The 20,280-nt window shown below is 39.1% G+C and overlaps 1 long non-coding RNA gene across 1 annotated transcript; it reads left to right on the top strand.

Moving 5' to 3' along the window:
• The first annotated feature begins 1,175 nt into the window (after nt 1-1,175).
• LOC108493468 lies at nt 1,176-19,793 on the top strand. The gene is made up of 3 exons (XR_001873477.1): nt 1,176-1,235; nt 10,958-11,069; nt 19,744-19,793. It is a non-coding gene; the product is annotated as an uncharacterized LOC108493468 (long non-coding RNA).
• The last annotated feature ends 487 nt before the right edge of the window (nt 19,794-20,280 follow it).

Genomic DNA, 20,280 nt, shown 5'->3' with positions numbered 1-20,280 from the left:
AACACTGGGGTCTTTCTGGTGGGATGCTGCCAGCTTTTGACTTCTCCCATCTTCCCTAGGAAGATGAAGGGGAAGCAACATGATAATCCTGACTAGAGGTGCTGGGACAATAGAGGTTTCATTGCTCTGCATTGTGCTAACAGAGACTAGAGCTGTAGAAGATGGAGCCAGTATGTTGGCCATCAGCCTTGGGACTTCTGGGCTACATGTTTGGGACCCATCTAGCAAATGGCTTTCCTCAATAATTGGAACATACAGCACATATTGTAGGGAAGGTATCAGGCTGGAAGGGAGAAGTTGAGAGCCAGCATGACCTTCAGATGCCAGATTCCTGACTTCTGAGGGGACTCCCCGAATAAGCCAGAGGTGTGGGATCAGCTCTGGCATCACCTGTTTGCCAGACTGGGACTGAGCTGAGTCACAGGTCTGTCCCATGAGTTTTTTCCATGTGTACCTGCATGGAGAGGGCAGCAGCGTGGCGATGCTGCACAAACAGGTTTGAGTGTTCACTGATTGTGTCCACATCACTGGCTGGGTGAAGAGCAAGTCTTCATCTCTCCCAAGGACACAGGAGACTTTCGAGTTTGTGGAAACACAGCATTATAAAACCATCAGTGTAAAAGAGGACAATATAATTTTTTTAAATACAACTAGACAGGTGTAGAGATTAAATTATCATCCATTTATTCTTTTGTCACCTAAATCCCAGTATTTTAAAAATATCTCTAGGTGACTTAAAAGTGGGTCTAGACTTTCAGTAAAATATTGATAAAATTTTTCATTTCATGATGTTTCAAGATTTCCACATCAACGAGTTGGGTTGTTTTTTGTATTGTATGCAGACTGAAGTAGAGGTTAGATATGTCACCTAAGACTTATTCCAAGTGAAGAGGATTTGGCAGGGGTATGTGTTTGAACTTACTTGCTTTGCGAAGATTTCTTTACTTTGCACTTCCTCTGATGTTAAGCTGCCAAATAGCATAGCCTGGGCTCTTTTACTGGTTCAGAAAGGACAGTAAAAAGTTTCCTCAGAAGACCACTAGAGGTTAGATCCCTTCCCCTAGATTTGATTTGCTGAATTCCACTTGTACAGAAGGCAGAAGCTTTAGTACACTTGGCAGACAACGGTATTGTCATTAACAGCTCAAAATAAGCAGTTATCTGATAACGCTCATAAACTGCCTTCTGGGGAGGGAGTTTGTATTTGAGAGGCAGTACCTGAACTGAATTACAAGGTGGGTAAGAACACCCTTGTTTTCGTGTGAGTGGAACAGAAGGGCACACTGCATCTCAAGTTCACTGTATGGGATTTATGCTACTTCACTGTAGTGTGTTACAGTAATCATAAGAATATTTTTATGCTGCTTGAAAACTGTTGTAAGGGGTACACGTGGGAGGGGGGAAAGAATGGACATTAGTAATGTTTCTATCATGTATTTATTATTTTGTATACTTAGAAGTATAATTTTTTAGAAGCTCAATAAAAGTGGCTGTTGCAAGAGAAATTGCAAACACCTGCATGTTGGTAATTTCTCAAAGCAATCAACATACCAATCCCAGGTTATGTTTTGCTTTAGTGTTATGTTGGCATAGGGTCATATCTGAGTCCAAATATAGGTTTGGAACTTCCCTAAACTTCAGAGACAATTAGATCTGAAATTTGCTTTTCAGCATTCTGCACTATTTACATTGGAGTAATACTGCTGAGAGACCATGATTAGGAGAGAGCAGGATGGACCGTTGGTCTGACTCCATGTGGCACTTACAAGATCTGAGTATAAAGAGCATCAACATTTAAAATCAACTCTCAGAATTTCTCCTCTCCTGCTGATAGCAGATGTTGACCAAAACTAAAATTCCAGACTGGTAAAATTCAGCTCTACATCTCAACTGTGTGATGAGACAGGCTAAGCCTTCAGGTTTAGACTGCTCTCACATTTCTGGCATGTTTTAGATAGATATTTTTGATGGGATCATGACTTGGTAACCAGAGCTATCTGACAATCTATATAAGAATAAGATTGAAAGCTTTTTCATTTTTTATGTGTTTACAAAAGTAGTTGTTCTTCTTTAATAAAATGATTCCTTTTGCTTCTGGGTTCACCTGCACAGATACTGAAACCCAGCAGGTTAGTAAAATAGTCTGAGGAAAGGAGGAGTTACCTAATTTTATTTTGGTATGTTACATAGTTTTCTCTCTCTCTGAGGTGCTGAGTATGATGTATAAAAATGGGGCCTCTTCAGGTATTTCTCCCACTCTAATGCTTCATTTGTATTGTGGGACTTTTTTCTGGCTTTGCTAAAGAATTAGTCACCCACTTGAGAAAGTTCATTTAAAAGCTCAGACCTTCCCAGAAGAATATTCAGCTTCTCAGATGCAGAAAATCCTGTGTATCTTTTGTCATTAAATACCTGGAGTATTTTCAGGCAGAGTAGGATGATGGCATAGACAAAACATGGGTCTGACATCCAAAATTCTTCAAGGAATTCAGGCAGTTAACAGGGTTTCTTTTTGTATTTTGCTCTACAGAGAGTTTTGTTATCAGCAGAGACAAATATAATTCTTGTGCAGTGCCATTCCCTGATTCTGAGAGGGCTTACACATATGATTAGATTTCAGTGGAGCAGCTTGTATATAAATTTAAGCAAGAATTTGTTACAGGACTGGAACTATTGTGAATAAGATGCATAGTACCTCTGGGATCTTTTGATGAAAGGTGTTGTTATCTGTATCACTCATATCAGATACATTGCTTTTACATGAGTGCTGTGGTTGTAGTCAATTCATTTTCTAATGTTTGGACTAAAAGATACAAACCCTGGGTTGCTTGAAAAGAGAATCAACATATCACAGGCACTGCATGTAGACTCTTCCCTAGCACAACTGGCTGACAGGTATTTCATGGAGTTAAAGGTCATATATTCTATTGTGTGTCAGGCTACATTTTGCAAACAGATCATGTATCTTTGACGTTTGTATTCACACACAGTGCTTAAAAATTCTTCCCTCGGACTGTTGTGGAGGTCAGAATTAGCTAGCTGGCTAAAATCCAATGACCTGACTTTTCTTTTGTGCTGTCCACCACTGCTGGCTGTTGTTAGATTCAACGAAATCATCCAAATGTTTATAGGCAGCCACTGATTTGTGGCCAGAGCAGGAACACTGTGGACAGGCTCGAACAACATCATCTGAATAAAAAAGCATCTACTGCTTTCCTTGGGAGGTAGTGCAAAAATAATTATTTGTTTTCTCTCCATGCGTTACAGAGATGGAAAGGAGAGCTGCTTGCAGCTCTTTTCTCACTGGAGGATTCAAACTCATCATCCTTCTGAGAGCCCAAGACTGAGGCTCTCATTTGCCTCAATCTGTGATTGCTGTTATATTCTGTAGGCTGGACATCACAATCAGTAAGATCATCACAGTGGGCTTAAGCTTCTTAACACTCCTTGAAAGCGCACCCCAGAGTCAGAGAGTTCTTTCCTGCGTGGTAGTTGTACTGGAAATGTGCCATTTCTTCAGAAAAAGGCTGAAGTCTGGATCCTGCTCAGGATGCATGTTTGCATCTGATTTCAGTGGGATCAGGATTTCACTCAAATCAGTCTATGCACATGGTCTCTTTGTACTCACTGATGTGCCAACCACCTGAATGATGTGTGGTGTATCTCTTTTCTGGAGCATGTGTCACATTTTGTATAGATTTGTCTAGTTTCCTTCTCACTTATACTGATATACCACCTTATTTGCCTTCATACCCATTAGTTTTATAGAATGCTAAAGAGAATCTGTATTTAGCATGACCTACAAAGAGCAGTGGCTGGGTGCCACCATTTTGTAAGTGATGCAGAACTCAGCCAGAGACTGAGGGTTGGATGTGTCTCTCAGAGCTAGTGGTGTACAGTCTGGCATAGTCAAGGAATAAAAGTAGCTGTTGATACAGCATAACCCATCTGTGCTCGTTCAATTTCTACCTTAGGAGGAGATAAATCTAGAAATGGTTATTCCTCTCTTTAGCTGAAATGGGAATGTAGCCAGAGAGTTCAGATACGGATACTTGTTTTGTAGACCTGTAATTTGGACAGACAAATCCCTGTTCACATGTGCCAAGCAGGATTAAAGCCCCTGTGGTGAGTAGGATACGCAGTGCAAAGCCTCCTAACCCTACAAACTCGAAAGATTTTATGAAGAGAATATCTGTGTAGCTGTATTAAAAAGATACTATGATACATGTTAATCACCTTTTTTTCCTTAATTTACCCGCTAGTATAACTGCATATGTAAAACTGAAACAGTAAACTCTAGGACCTTTTTCTGTGGTTTTTATATGGGATGTATCAGAGTTTGGTGCTATGAACTTGGAGCACTTTCCATACGTCTCAATGAAAGCCAATAAAATATTTTTTGTATCTAAGGTAGAAAAAATATCTACCTTTGTAGTGCAGTGACCTCCGCCTGTAAAAGTGTGTTGGGATAGTTTTGACTGCAACAGTGAGATTTTAGAAAACACTCTGAAGTGAAAGCTTCCTGCCCCCACACACTGTTTTTTAAGGGTCAGAAGTGAACTGTGAGAGCAGCAGAAGTCTGCCTTTGTACTGCACTGCAATTGGTACGTGTCCTTGTTAGAAGGAAAGTGATCCACGTGAAGGAGGATGTCAACAACTTTGCTCCTTCCCACATACTCTTCTTAGAACTGAGAAAGGTTTTTTTATTGTCCAAGTCCTCAGGATCATAGTTTATGAGAAACTTCATGCAAGTTTAAAACATATTTGAGTCTTTTCTTGGTGCTGATACTTACACAAGGCTGGTTTCTTCAATTATTTAATCTCTACTTTCTACCAGCAGTGACTGGCTTAATTTTTTCTTTAGCTGTTTGGTTTTGTTGCAAGATTTTGGTTTTGGTTTGGTGCTTTTTTTTTTATTTTTTTTTCCCTGAGGTCACACCAAGGATAGCTCAGCAATTTGAAAAGCAACATACTTATCAGCTTACCTTCCCCCTCAGACACTGAACGAATAAAAACAAATCTATAAAGACATTTAATTCTGGCACCTAATGGCATGCCAGGACCAGACTCACACTACATACCCAGTAAAGCAATGGCTACAATCAGGTGAAGGGGATGGGTCTCAAGAAATGAAGGTTCTTTTAATATTCTTGTTTCAGAACATCACAAAATAATAATAGGGACCAATAAAGAGATAGTCTCACTTTTATCAGGAAAATGAAAACTGAGTTCATTGCACAGTCATGTGACTCCCATTAAGGGCTTAATAAAGACTCCCTTTATTGTTGGATCATGCTATAAATAAGCAGATGGTGGTGATTTTGGGTCCAAATTGTTGTTTTTACATACAAAATGTCTTTGAATAGCAGGAGGAAAGGTTGAATAGCTTTAAATTAAACAATAAAAGCATGCAGTATTTAAAAAAGAAAAAAAGATGGAAGCAATACTGTCAGTAGGAAAAGCCTCAAAGCCTGCAGTTCTGGCAATGTTTTAAAGCCAAGTGAGATAATACATAGTTAAGGTTACTCAAATACAGTAAATTGGAAAATCAGTGGAGTCTTGCTGATTTATAGCAATACAGTTTTGCTCCTATGATTTTATTTTCAAGTTAAGACTTCAAATACATTAATTTAAAAAATATTTAATAAGCTGTAGCCATAAGCCTATTTTGGATGGCTCTGGCTACACAGCTTGCATCTGAAGTTTTATATTTTTAATATTTGCTTTTAGCATACTTTTCAATTGAGCTGATGAAAACCTGCCTACCTTGATTTACGCCCTCAGAAGGATTTGTGCTATAAGATCACTACTGCTTTATGTTTTAACATGATCCTCCCCCAGCCCTTCCAGCTCCTGAAAGCATGTACAACTAAAAAAACTCAGGACAGTGATGCCCACCTGACTGACTTCAGTCCTGAGCAGCAGTGTCTACCCAGGAAGGGCTTTGTGCCAAAGAAAAGCCATGTTAGATTTATGCCTTTTCCTTCTCTGGATTAACTATATCCAGCATAGATGACTCCTGGATGCTTTCACATCTAGATACATTTTCTAAAAGCATTCAATATGTAATATTTGAGAGTAGCATAGGTAATAGCACATGGAGCATTTGCCATGGAGCTCTAGCTGGTCTCCTTGCCATGAAGGTAAACCCAAACAGCTGCACCATGACCACTGTCAGTGCCCCTCTCAAACCATTACTACAATGACTTGGACTTCCCCCTCTCCCTGTGATGCCAAAAGCAAACTGGTTCTCCTGGCTCCTGGAAGCTCCAATCCAGAGCCTTTCGCAGGCAACTGCCAGGCTTTCTTACAGACTCTTCAGTCGAAAAACTATTGCATATAAATGTTCTTGGTGGGAGCTGCCCAGAGCAATGCGCAGCAGTGTCTGGCCCCTGGTGCTCTGGGGTCACTCAGGCAAAGGACTGCAGCTCCTGTGCTGTAGGCAAGGTCTCGTGTCCGTGTTCATGGCAGCTGCAGGGCCAGCTCTCTGTATTCATGGCAGAGGTTGCTATGCACTGCTTGTTATGAGGAGCTCTTTCAGCTCCTTCCTCGCTCAGGATTCCCACGATACCAGCCCAACCTACTTGTTATGACTGGTAGTAGCCATTCCTCTCTGCCCTGGTCTTCTATCTGCACAGAGTCATAGGACTAAACTGCAGCATATTGAATTTAGGTACAAATAAGACCATCAGGAAGGTCACTTTGTAAACTAAATCCAGAAATTTGCTGGCATTCATGTACAGCCTGTTTGAATTTGTCTGTTGGAAGGGTAGCCCCATGTGCATTAGCTGAACACTGAGACTGAGCAGGAGGGAGCTCATGGCCCCATTCAGTTTCCCTGGAAGGACAAACTGACCCTGTGAGAAGGATGAGGCGGGGGAAGGCAGCCACCCAGCTGAGACAGGGTAATCCTGCTCAACATTCCTGTGCAGCTCATGGCTAAATAGCACATGTTGTAGGGGAAGGTTGCTTGTAGAAGCTTATGTTCTTGAACAGAGGATAAAACTACTTTGCCTGCTGAAAAAGTCCTCCCAAGCATGAGCCTTGTGACCTCTTGAGAAGAGACAGTGTTCCCTACAGCTGCTGTTTTCATTTGGGTAGTTAAATTCCTAATGAAAGTAAACTACCAGAGGAGAGCAGAAAAGCTGGAGTTTGTCCAGGTAAATATTGGCATGTAATAATTGCAAGTGAGCCTGTGTTTACTTCTCTGGGAACGGTTCACTAAATTCATGTGTAGGCTTTGCCTTACCTACAGTGTAAATGCAGCTGTCTCAGGGGAAATATGGAGGTTATTTAATAGTGCCCAGCAACGACACAAAACAACTTAGGGCAGGAAGAAAAGAAGAGCACCATATTAAATTAAAACTGCACAATGCAAAATTTAGGAAGACAGAATGTAATTATCCACCTTGGACTGTGGCCAAAGCACTGATGCTAACACCTTTATTACTATTAAAAAAAAAAAAAAAAAGAAGAAGAAGAAAGTGCCATGAGAGCCAGGGAAATCCCAAAGCAGTGAGACCTCGCTTTCACCATCTCTTCTGAAAGATGGCACCTCAAGCAGCACAGTGCCCATTAGCACTATGCCAGGGTATTGATTCAGTACCTACTAGGAAGCAAGAAGGCCACCCACTGAAGAACATGCATAATTAAAGCTAAAAAATGAGTTGCTTTCATTGTGAAATACAGAGTTCTCATAGCAGTGAATACAGGAATACACCATCAGAAAAAAATTAGTTTGTACTTCACCCCCAAGGAATTTTGCAAAGGTCAAGCACTAGAGTCAGCTGGATACATTATTTAGTGACTTGACCATTTTATTACTGAATATTTCATTGAGTTTGTTTTTACAATCAAATATTTCTCGTCATGGTAAAAGAAGCTATCACTAAATCCCCATTTTTTCTGTGGTAGACAGTGAGAGAGAGGCAGCCAAAGGAAGCAAACATAACCAGTTGTCCTTGATGTTTAGCATTTAGTTCCTTTGGGTTCCTTCAGTCACTCCTACCCTCCAATAAGTTTCTCATTATTACTCTAGAAGGCTGCAACAGAAATCAGGATCCTTGTTGCTGTCCAAATAAAATTCAGTAGTCTTCTGCAGAATTACTCCATATTATACCATGAGGTCCTGAAGATACATCATCAAGTACTTACAAGGTTCCTTGGGCATAGGGGAATAGGGAAAGAGAGGAAACGAGTTGAAGGCAGAGGTGCTCTGGTGGTAGCAGAGTTTTTGCATTCTCTGTGCAGACTATAGACATGCAGACTGGAAATGACCCATATGTTTTTCACAGTTATGATTTCAGCCACGGATTCAGATTCAACCTGGATGTAGTTATCTACCTTTTACAGAATGAGTGTCTTGCTAAAGGAAAATCCAGAGGTTTCACCTTGATCAGAAATTTCATAGTTGAAGGAAAAATCATTTGAGACTTTAGGGCCTGTGTTGTGCACAAGTTCTTTTCAGGCTAAAATTCAGTAAACCTGTGTAAGATGGTTACTCAAATATGCTTTTGACTTTCACCAATCTGCTGTGCTGTTCTGCTGAAAGAGTAGATCAAGAGTTTTAGGAAAACAGATACAGAAGCTATGGATAGCCTATGCAAAAGTTGCATGTTAGCATTTACTTCATGCTTAAAAATATGGACACTATTTGTCTCAATTCTTTGTATGTTTGCTTTTTTTTTTTCCTTAACTAGGATATCTCAACTTTCCTGGGTGCTTGCTAAATTATTTGGAAGATCTGAATTGCAGAGCCTGACTTTTATGAATAAATACTATTAAGCATTTGGAAATTATCTAGTTATGTTAAGTCTTCACAGGCAGCAGCTTCTACTGCTTTGTTATATAATATGCCCTTCAGTGCCTGTGCATTTACCAATATGATTTTACGGGTATCTGTAGTAAGTTGGAATATTTTAGATTAATAAATTACATAGCACCATTATTATGTGGAGGTTGTATTTGCTGCACATTTCCAGCTGAGACTTACTTTCCATTGTAAATCTAATAAACATAGATCCCTTTATATTATCAAAAAAGCTCTATCCAATTCAAATAATGCGTTAAGTAAAAAGTCGTAGGACTCAGGAGCTCTGTCTTCACTGGGCCTCATCTTATATGCAGAAGTCCATATTGAGAGAATTTCAGAATATAGCAAATATAGCCAGAATACACCTACAATGCTTCAGGAGAAAATTCTGCAATTAAAGGCATTTTGCACACACAGATTCCAATGGGTCCTGCATAAGCAGACACCATTAAAAACTCTTGTTTTACAAAAACCTGCATATTTTCAATAGTTATGATTTATCATGGATGACAGGTTTTTCTCTCTGCAAGACAACAATTTTTCCACTTTTGGTTCCTCTCATTTTGATCAGTGCTGAGTACTTTTCAGAGTCCTTACCTATGGCGTCTGCATGAAAACAAAGGTAAACTTTTAATCAGTCTTGCTCTACATACAGAGAGTCTTCCTTTATTAATGAGTAGAAAAGACTAGAATGCCTTTTTCTTAGTCACCTAGTAATTTCACTAATTCCAGCCTTCTTAGTGATCACACTACAAACCACAAAAAGATGTACTTTAATTTCTTATGAGATAAAAAGCATCCTGTATGTGGTCTTCATTAAGATCCCAGGTACTAGCAATTACTCAAGCACCACTAAAAAATGAGCTAAGACATTTGTAACCTTCTTGGCCAATACCACATAATTACAGCATGTGTGTAAAAAGAAAAACAATGATCTGATGCTGTAGCATCACCATCAGTACCAGAGATATGGATGTGCACAGTGAGTCAAGATCCATTTCAAGTGTCATCATTGCTTCATTTGGAGCTTGGATGTGCAGGGGTTTCCAACAGCCAATGACAAAAAGGAAGCATCATTTCCAAGCTCAAAGTCAGGATAACTTGGCTGGATTGTCACTCACAGTGGAGACCCACCCCAGTTCTCCATGGTGCCTCTGCTATGGAGCTATTCTGCCATGCCTGAAGAGGATGCAGTAAGCTCACAGATATTAGCATTTTTCATCCTGTGTTAGCACATGAAGACTTGCTAGTCCTAAATGATCCTCTCCCTTGTCTTAGCATGAAGCTGTCATACAGCAGGTTCTAGTAAAGCCATCCAGAGGGGACTGAGCTTTGAACCATTGCCATCCACTCCTGCTGGTATGTGGCATGGCCTCAACATGGTCCCTGAGCTTCTGTAGAAGCAATATTTTTATAAAGCTCCTATATAGTGACAAAAAAATTATCTAAAATTCATATATTAGGGTTGCTGTAGAGGCTTCTTCATATTTAAGATTTTTTTTTTTTTTTTTTTACAAATCAAGTTATTTCACAAAAATACTCGATGCAAAAATGCCACATTTTTTTGAAGAGGTACCATCATGGAAAATAAGATAAATGAGAGTACAGCCACATTCATACTTATGAAGAAGAAGGAGGAAGGGGGGGACATTTGGAGTGACGGTGTTTGTCTTTCCAAGTAGCCATTGTGCGTGATGTAGCCCTTCTTCCCTGGGGATGGCTGAATATCTGCTTGCCTGTGGGAATTGTTGAATTAATTCCTTGGTTTTGCTTTGCTTGTATGTGTGGCTTTTGCTTTCCCTATTAAATTGTCTTTAACTCAACCCACAAATTTTCCAGCTTTTACCCTTCTGACTGTGTCCCCAATCCCGCTGGTGGGGAAGTGAGCGAGCGGCTGTGCGGGCCTTGGGTCCCGGCTGGGGTTAAACCACAACACAAGGTTACTCCCTACCCAAAAAAATAACCCTGATTCAACTAAAATCCTCACTTCCATAAAGAGGAAAATACTAGCTTTTCTCTGAGTCTTGGGATTTTGTTATTACTATTGATTTAACAATCACATGTTCAGATACTGTGGTGACAGGCAAAAAATGATGAAGAGGCTCGATAATACCCAGATCAGTATTTTATCTGATTTTTTTTCAGTCTGTTGTAAGAGTGATACAGCAAGATAATAGTACTGACTTCAGCTCAACCTGCTGTAATAGGGTGGACAATCAGAGCCAGTAACCACCTCATGGTAGTTGCATCAGCTGTGGTAAGTACTCCAATATCCACTAAAAGAGGAAATCCCTTCTGGTCTACTTTCTGGTATTTTGTATCTTTTTATCATCAGCAAAAATGCAAAGGGCTTTGGTTGTCTTATTTTCCTGAAATGAATGATGCTATAGAAAACATCCATTACTGCTTACTCTTTAGCTGGATGTTATTCCCAAGTGCTGTGTAATCATTAAGTGAGCTTTAATTTAACAAGTGTGCTGCTCTTAGCACATTTTTACTTATGTAGCAGTAAATTAACTATAGCAGATTATAACTGTTCTCCATCATTTAGCAATAAGTAGGACTCCCCATAAATATCTTTAAAACTAAACCAAGGTGGTTTTATGGTGCTTTTTCACCACTCGTTATGATCACAGTTGAAACAATATCCATTTCAAAGAAAAGACTGAGATTCAAAATTCCAGTTCATTTGCTTTCTGGCTACTGGGGAGGAAACTGCACCACCTCAGGTATGTCTCACTTGGCCACCTCTGGTAGATGAGCAAGGCTTTGACAACAGGGATGGGAACACTTCAATGGCCTAAGTGAATTTGCTGGATCAATGAGGCATCACTGCATTTCCAGAGTGATTTCTTTCAATGTCTCATAGTTTCACACATTTATATCACAGATTTTGCTTTGCTAGCAATCAGCAGCTAGTTTCTGAAAAATTATGATGCTAAGGGCCAAATCTTAGAAATACAGTAACCAAACCCAGAGTCTTATATTTAGAGGGGCTCTCACCATTTTTACCTGTAGCCTGCTGAGTTTGTATGTTAGCTCAAGCCTCTGTGCTTGTGTCTAAAGGGGAAAAACTCCTGAAAGTCTGACCTTGCATAACACTTCTTTTCTCTGTCTGCTGTCTAGATAGATAGGGAATGACCATGATTAATTGGAATAGCTACTAAAGTAATTTCTTGAGAACAATGAAGATATTTAACCTGAATATTGTTTTCTCCAGGGCTTTATCCTGATCCTTTAAGATTGTGCACTTCAAAGGGAAAAAATGGATCTGGCACTTATATTTATGCTAGGCTGACATTGTTGGTTTGCTGCCAAAGAGGCTTATCACAGAGGCACCAGCTGAGGGATCTCAGCCACAGAACCTTGGTGCTAGCCTTATAAGAAATCACTTCAATGGTGACATGGAATATCTTTGTCCATTTAGTCCTTAAAGTTACAGAAATGTCATCCCACATTAAGTTAAATTACAGCTTTCTTATATAGGCACATGACCCTTCAGAATCAAATTGATGCCATCAGCTTGTTTCCCATTTCACAGCCCAGAGCAAAGTCTTACAGGATGAAAAATTTGCTTATAAAAATCCTGCTCTGTCTCACCCTCTTATTGCCCCCAGCATATCACAGACCTCTTCATCTGGAGTTTTCTATATTGTGGCTTTGTTGGCTTTTTTTTTTTTTTTAAAGGGCAAAAATAAGCATGACATTAAAAATAGCTTTTATTCTTCTGAGCTCAGGAGGGGAAAAAACCAAACTTGTTCTTGCATTTTCATATAGTTAAATTTGCATTTGAAAACTGTTTAATCATAATAGTCCCTTGTCACTATTCTCAATCAGAAATGTTCTTCTGATTCCTTGACAACTCTTTCTCTCCCAGTTAATGGGGATTTTGGTCTCTAGCAGAAACCAGCAGAGAACAAAATAACCAAAAGAGGCTAGTGGAATTTGAGTTGCATAGGGGTGTTAAATAATTATTTTTCCAGTATGTTCTTCTAAATATACAGAATGGTGGCATTAAATAGGTAATAATCCTTGATTTCTCTCAGTAGTCTTAGCTGAACTGTGAGATAGAATTGTTCCTCTGGAAGCAAACTGCCTATTTTAGCTTGCCAAAGGAAATATATTCATCCAGTCAGGCAACTGCAAAAGGACAGAACAGAGATTCAACCAGTATTTTCAACAGTACCATTTTTTAACATGTAAAAACTTATCTTTTTCCTTTATACACATCATCAAAACAAAGTCTCTCCTTTGGAATTTGGGAATTTTTTTGAGAGAGGATGTTTTGGAAGTGGTCCACTGTCACTAGAAAATACAGTAAATATTGCTGTATTTAGAAGCTGGATTTTTGTCTGATTTGTATATACAACAGTTCTGCTGTGTCCACTCCTCTTCTTGAGGATTTATTTTTTGTCAGTCCATGTTATTTAGATTTTTATTATTTCAGTTCTTATGCTATTCTGAAAACTGAGAGAAATATTTGTAGAACATCTTATTTTTTCAAGTGTATGCTTTTTTCATTTGTAAATTCTACTCTTTACAGTCTATAGCAAAAGGCATATGTGAGAGAGTCTAATACAAGTTATTACATTCCTACATTTCCATAATTTAATCTTGTTCTCAGTTCATGTGATGCCCCTGTTTCTCTGCCTCAGTACATTAAGGTATGGTCAGACTTTGTGTAGAGGCCTCAAGGAAACGGATATTGGCATATGTGGCTGTGCTTAAAATTATAAAAGGGCAAGTTCTTTAGGACAGGATAATGCCCACGTGTGATGGGCAAACTTCTCTCAGTAGTGGTGCTTGTTTTACAATATTTTGAGAGCGTGTGTTTCCCTCTCAGTCTTTTCATTGATAGCCATATGTCAGGGAGTGCTGGAAGCAGACAGCCAAGAGTCATTACAGGTATCCTGGTGATAGCCTGTGTCATGACTCTGATTGTAAAAAGATTGGAAATTTTCATCAGATATGTAATATTAAAAGCATGCTGGATAAATGATGAAAAGAGAAATGGAAGGTAACTGAGTTGCTTAACACCTTAACTGAGAGGAGAAAAAATAGGTGGATCAAAGAAGCCTAAAAACAAATCTGTTTGCTCTTTTATCATCAAATATTAACTAGATTCTGAGAGGTTTTCATTCCAGATGAAAAATATTTGGCTTATTTACCAGAGTGCAGAGGCTTACATTGAAATAATAGTCTAGTATACAATCATCATGGGATGGGATATATCAAAGACACGGACAGTGGTGAACTCATGGAAGCCTTAAGTTTGGCTGTGATCCTTAGAGGCCCTGGTATCGTGTGTTCAACTCTCACACTGCGTTTCTGCAGCACTTCATTGAAAACAGGGCCTTTAACTGCAAACTTCCTTTGCCAGAGTCTTTGATTGCTTGTCTGCACCATGTGGCTGCTATCAGTTTACAAATAAAGAAAAATTAAAATTGGTTTATGAACTGTTATTATTATAACGAGTTCTTCTATTAGCTAGGTCTAAATGTTTTCATATATTCCACACCTCTGTTGCCCTTTGAGATTTTTAACTGTTGTTTTCTTGTACATTAATAATTTCCTTGTATAATTGTTCCCAAGAGAACGAGCTGAAAGAATTATGAATTAATTTGCATCTTTTAATGTACTAATAAACTATCCAAGAAGAAAATTTCACTCTATCCAGGTGGAAACCAATCAATTTAAATAAAAGCTTACTGAATTTCAAATAGGCTTTTTTTTCCAAGAAGTTGCAGAAGAACAGTACTCTGCATGTTAAAAGTAATTAGAAAGCACAAACAGCAATTTCAGAAAAAGCCCTAGGTCATTTTTTTGCTGCAGCATAGAGTTCACAGGCATTTAGGAAAATGAGTATTTGTTGTATTGAAACAAAATGAATAGCAATTTCTTGGAGGTTAAGAGGTCTTATGCTGTAAATGTAGGTTTCTCCCTTCCATTGAAAAATATTTTTAAACTGTTTTAGCTTTTTTTATCATCTGATGTAAATAAATAACGCATGCTATAGACTAAAACAGGGATCAAGAAAAAGAAATGTCCTTTTATGTACAATTTATTCAAATAGAACCTGGAGTGAACAAAATGTTCCATCTTCTGTATTCATTTATAAACACACAATGTCAGGTCCTTGTTCACCATAGCACTCATCTTCATTTATCTCTGAGCACTTGAGTAACCAAAGCACTTCTCCCAAGTATCTAAAGAAACAAGTTTTGAGCATATACTCTAGGTTAACTATATTAGAGTGCTATTCCACAGTTACTCACAAGCTTGAGCAATTTACTGAACTGAGGATTTGACATCCAAGTTTATATACTTTCATGTATTTTAACCTTGTTTAAATCTGGGAATAGAAATTAATGCTGTAGTCCCCATTTTCCAAATGAGATGCAAAATATCTAATTAATGGAAAAGGTAAGTCTTGATATCGAGCATCTGATTTTGGAAATTTATTTTAGTAGCTGATAAAGTTTAGCATTAACATTTGACAGGGCAAAAAACATTTGTTTAAATAGCCACAAACTGTCAAGGCCAGAATGAATCCCACATTTTGCAGCTGGTACAGGAGAGAGAACAGAAGAGGGAAGGGACTGATGAAGGTCAGAAAGAAAGAAAGGATAAAGCATAGCAGGTTTGGAAGCAGACAGAAGAGTGTTGGAATTGTGACCAAGTGGAAGCCTGGGGGAATGTTTCAAGTGGTGACTAAAGTCTGGTAGGCACTTGGTGGGAAAAGGTCACGAAAAGACCCAGTGTAAGTAAGAGGAAATGGCAGTGCTAGGACAAACAAGGTGATACTGCTAATAAAGCAGAGGTAGCCTCTTCCCTAAGGAAGCAGATGCAGATTAGAGACACAAATTCATTCATAAGGATTATTGATATGGCCACAGGGAATCAAACCTACAAAAAATGGTATTACAATCTGGATGATATATCTTCTCAGAAAATAGAAAAGCAAAGTGATTTCCAAAAATAGGGCCTAAATATGAGTGATCAAAAAACGGGACAAATGAATTTTTCAGTAGAACTGGCTGTTCAGACTTTTTTCACCTTTAGGGCTTTGAAGAGCACCAGCTTCTTTATTAACACGGTTTGATATGATGCTCCTTTCTCTAGTATGACAAAAAAGGAAAACATTGTACTGTCTGAAGAAAATCCCAACAGAATCTGTTTCTCTCATAAAGCTACTTTGTGACATGCATATTCCCATAAATTCTACCTGAAAGCCTTTTTCCATAGTAAATTTAAAGTTTGCAAAATACTTGCAGAGCAAACTTGTATGTGTACTCAGAGCACTGCTTGTCATGAAGAGTACTGACAACAGCAGAACACCTCCAGCAGTATGAAAACACACATTTAAAACAGTTTCTATTTTTGTTCTTTCAAGTGTATTGTTTTATTTTTCAGGCTGTTTCAGAGGTTGCAAACAGATATATTGTTTGTTTTCTACTCTTAAATGATTTTTTTAAACAAATGTATATATAAATTAATTTTAAAAATATCTATGGTAACTACTGGCTATTTTTGCTGTGCTCAAAACACCATCTTTTACACAAAAAAAAATCCATCCATTCCTTAAATAGCCCAGAAGATACTATTTTACACCAGAAGTGCCTGCCATGATGGATTCATTTTATTTTAGCAAGAGAGATAAAACATGTGAAATTCCTTATAGCTAGTGCTTGTTATTACAGTGCATAGGGAATTTCTTCACAAACACACCCAAAATTTTCCTCCAATTACAGACTGAAGATACTTTTGCTTAATTAAATATATATGCAAGTCCTCAAAATATACAAGGTGCAGTACAAGTTTCAGTGCAATGCTTTTGAAATCTCACAAGGTGCCAAGGGGGGAAGACACTGACCTCAGAGTCAGCACAGTTCAGTACCACTGAAATGAAGCAGCTGTCTATTTGAAATGTTTTGAGATCTGGCTGAATAAACCAAGACCCCAAAAATTCCCACACCTGTAGAAAATATGGACACTGCTTCACTTTTGGCACATCCCACCCTGCTCTTGTTGCACAAACTCCTGCATAGAAGGAGTTACAGCCAAACACTTTATTCTTCCACGGTAAAGTAATACTCGGTTTAATGGCATTTTTTTCTTGCCAGGGTTTGAGAAAGACATCAGCACTGTCTCCCTAAATTCCCTCTACACTGCAGTGTTTAATGATATCTAATCTAAAGTAAGAACATGATGCTTAATGAATATGCATTTGTCACATGAATAGCAGAACAGATTAACTCCAAAAGTCCCCTGTAATCTGCTGGGAGAGATATGTGAAGTGTAAGAGTCAGCACAGCCAGAAAACCTTCAAAATATTTTTCTTCAGCTCTAACTTGAAAAACTTCAATGGTAAAGCTTACCTAAGGAGAAATGGTGCTAACCACAGGTTTATTTATTTCCTGCTGATGAGCAAGGCCACGTGAACAACTGAGATTTTTTTTTAATTGCAGGAGGGTGTAAGAGCTGCCGAGTTAAAAGCTTAAGCTTCCAGATTGACACTGACCCTATTTATTAACACAATAATGGGTTTGTGGCTCCTGTGGCTTTCCAGGATTTCAGAGAGCTATATGTAAGAGTTTTTTTGCTCTCCCATTTCAGGCAGCTGGCAAGGCAGAGTGCATGGTTGAAAGTACATCATGTGGTGTCTCCCAAAAGTTGACTGCATTGCTTGTGATCTTCGCTTTCATGGCAAGGCAACAAAATCCCTTCAGAAACCATTTATCTCTAAGAACAGGCTGACTTTATTTTTTGGAAATACATGATGTTTCTCATACAAGACTTGAGGAGCAGAGCTTGGAGTAGTCTTTTGGGAGTCAGGCAGTCAGATCAGCTTTCCCCTTGGACATGGCAGCTGGAGAACACCATCCCTTAAGCCCTGGCATCAGCCATTTATGGGAAGTGTCACTGCTGGGAACTAGCAGGGCTGGGAAGCAGGTGAAGGGCTGCTCCTCACCTGGCTCCTGCCTGACAGAGAGGCAGGGCTTGGAGCCTGCCCCATTGCCTGCCATGCCAACTTCACACATTCCTTCAGGATACTCAAGTCCCTTCACAATGGTATTTTCAGATCTTGCAGAATTTCTAATTAGACATTAACCCTTTAATATCAAACTGTAAATGATCCTGCCTAGAGACATGTAAGATTTCCAACAAACACAGAACATGTTGTTGAAAACATGGCCTATTGGGAAAAAAAAATTTTTATGTCAGTACAAGTTTTCCTGTTTATATTTTTGATTACTGAAGAAGTGTTTACCGATTTTCAAAAAAACAGTATTTTTGTGGGGGGTTTTTTATGTTTTTGTTACATATTACCTGGAGATAATGTTTACTGTTTTCCAAACACCTCTAATTGGTGCATATCAGTCCTAAAAAAATAAGTGCTTCGGTTCCTTCAGGAATCATCATTATAGTAATATTTCATAGACTCATAGAATAGCTGTCGTTGGCAGGGGCATCTGAAGATCATTTTGGCCAACCCTCCTGCACAAGCAGGTTGCTTAGGACTATGTCCAGTCACCTTTTGAAAATCTCCACAGATGGAGACTCCACAATGCTGTGAGCAACCCATTCCACTGATCGATCACTCTTATAGTAAAAAAAAAAAAAAAAAATCACTAAAAAATTCTTATGTTTAAACAAAATGTCTTGTACTTCAGTTTATGTCCATTGTCTCTTGTCCTGTCACTGGAAATCACTGAGTAGAGTCTGGCTCCTTCTCCTTTACTCCCTGCCATCAGGAATTTATACACATTGATAAGGTCTTCTAAGCTCTCTCTTCTTCAGATAAAGCAGTCCCACCTCTCTCAGCCTGTCCTTGTTACTTAATCACCTCTGTGGCCCTTTGCTGGACTCTCTCCAGTATGTCCATACCTTTCTGCTTTCCAGCTGGACAACCCCAACCTGTGCTGGTGAATGGGGCTGTTCCTCCCCAGATGCAGGGCTTTGCACTTCCTTTTGCTGAATGGCATGACATTCCCGTTTGCCCAATTCTCATGCCAATCTATGTCCCTCTGGATGGCAGCACAACCAGCTGGTGTAGCACCCACCCCTCTGAGCGTTGTATCCTCTGCAAACCTGAAGGCACGCTCTGCCCCATCATCCAGGTCATTAACAATGATGCTAAACAGCACTGGACCCAGACCCAGGTGGTGGATGCACAGTGCACTTGAAGACAATCCCATGAAGGAAGAGCACATTGGAGTTAAAAAGCCAATTTTTATGTGTGCATTTGGCTGCTGTCTCACCAAGAAGCCTCTGTCGTGCTGTTATCCCTGCTTTTGTCAGCATGGGCTCCAACTACTGCAAAAGCCCAGCCAGCTGCTTTGCAGCTCTGCAGCAGACCCAGGTGGCACAGGGACCGAAGCTGCTGCCTTCCTGCCTGAGAGAAAGTCAGGTACTGTGGTGCCAGCAAAGAGGATCCAACCTGCTGCTTTCAACTGAAAAACTCTTTAGGACATAAGAGGCCACTGTTTACCCACTCACACATGGATTTTGCTAGCTGGAGCATTTCCAGTGTTGGCCATCTAGTAGAAAAGGATGCTAACAGGCAAGTTTCTGTGAAAAAGCTTCAACATCTGAGTTTGCTGCAGGGTGGGCTCTGTGTAGATTTGGGTTGCCTCTGACAAAACTATGTACTTAAGAAACAGTTGGGAAAAAGCTGGATTGAGTAGCTTACTTGAAAGTCCCAGGAGAGTTCTTTACATGATTATATGCTGTAGTAAAAGAGATGTTTGATTCCTTGCATAAATTATTACTATTAATAACTGAATTATAAATTTAAATATTAATTATTCTAATGAATCCTTTAGTACCTAACAATTAGAGAGTGTTACAAACTCTGAAATAAGCACTACAAGTCTCTAAATAAACAACATATTTATGGCCTGAAACTGACATTTTTTCTTACATTGTAGGAGAAAGCTCTGGATTTTCATTTATTCCAACAGAAAGGAAACAAGTGTCAAAGTAAGTAAAAATTGGACCTCAAATCCCATTAGACATGGCCCCCTTTGATGGAATTTCCACCCTTCTATCATGCATTCTTCTTCATTCTTCTAATTCAAATTCTTCTTCAAGATCATATCTGCTGGTGCATTTTCAGACCTCTCCCATGTGCGATCTCCGTTATCTGACTTTCATTCTGCAAACTAGCAGTTCACTGTATTTTCTTTCTTATAATTTAAACAAGGGGTCTCCAAGATATGGAGAGGCTAATGTCACAATTCTCAAAAGCATGTCTGTAACTCTATTTCTGGACTTAATTCTATATTCAACACTTTTTTTTTAATATATATATTTTGTCTTTGATCCTGCTAAAGACTCTCACAATGTGTTTTACTGGGCTGTGAAGAACCATGCCCATATGTAGTGTTAAGGTTGAAACTACAGAGCTGTAGCTGTAGTGGGGCTGGAAAGGGGCTCCCAAAGCAAACACAGTTTGCCAAAAAGAG

This window comes from Lepidothrix coronata, unplaced genomic scaffold (genome assembly GCF_001604755.1).
Source record: "Lepidothrix coronata isolate B3197 unplaced genomic scaffold, Lepidothrix_coronata-1.0 Scaffold17, whole genome shotgun sequence".
In the NCBI taxonomy this organism is placed as follows: Eukaryota; Metazoa; Chordata; class Aves; order Passeriformes; family Pipridae; genus Lepidothrix; species Lepidothrix coronata.
The sequence above is the reverse complement of the archived record's forward strand: the minus strand, read 5'-3'. Positions and strand labels throughout refer to the sequence as shown.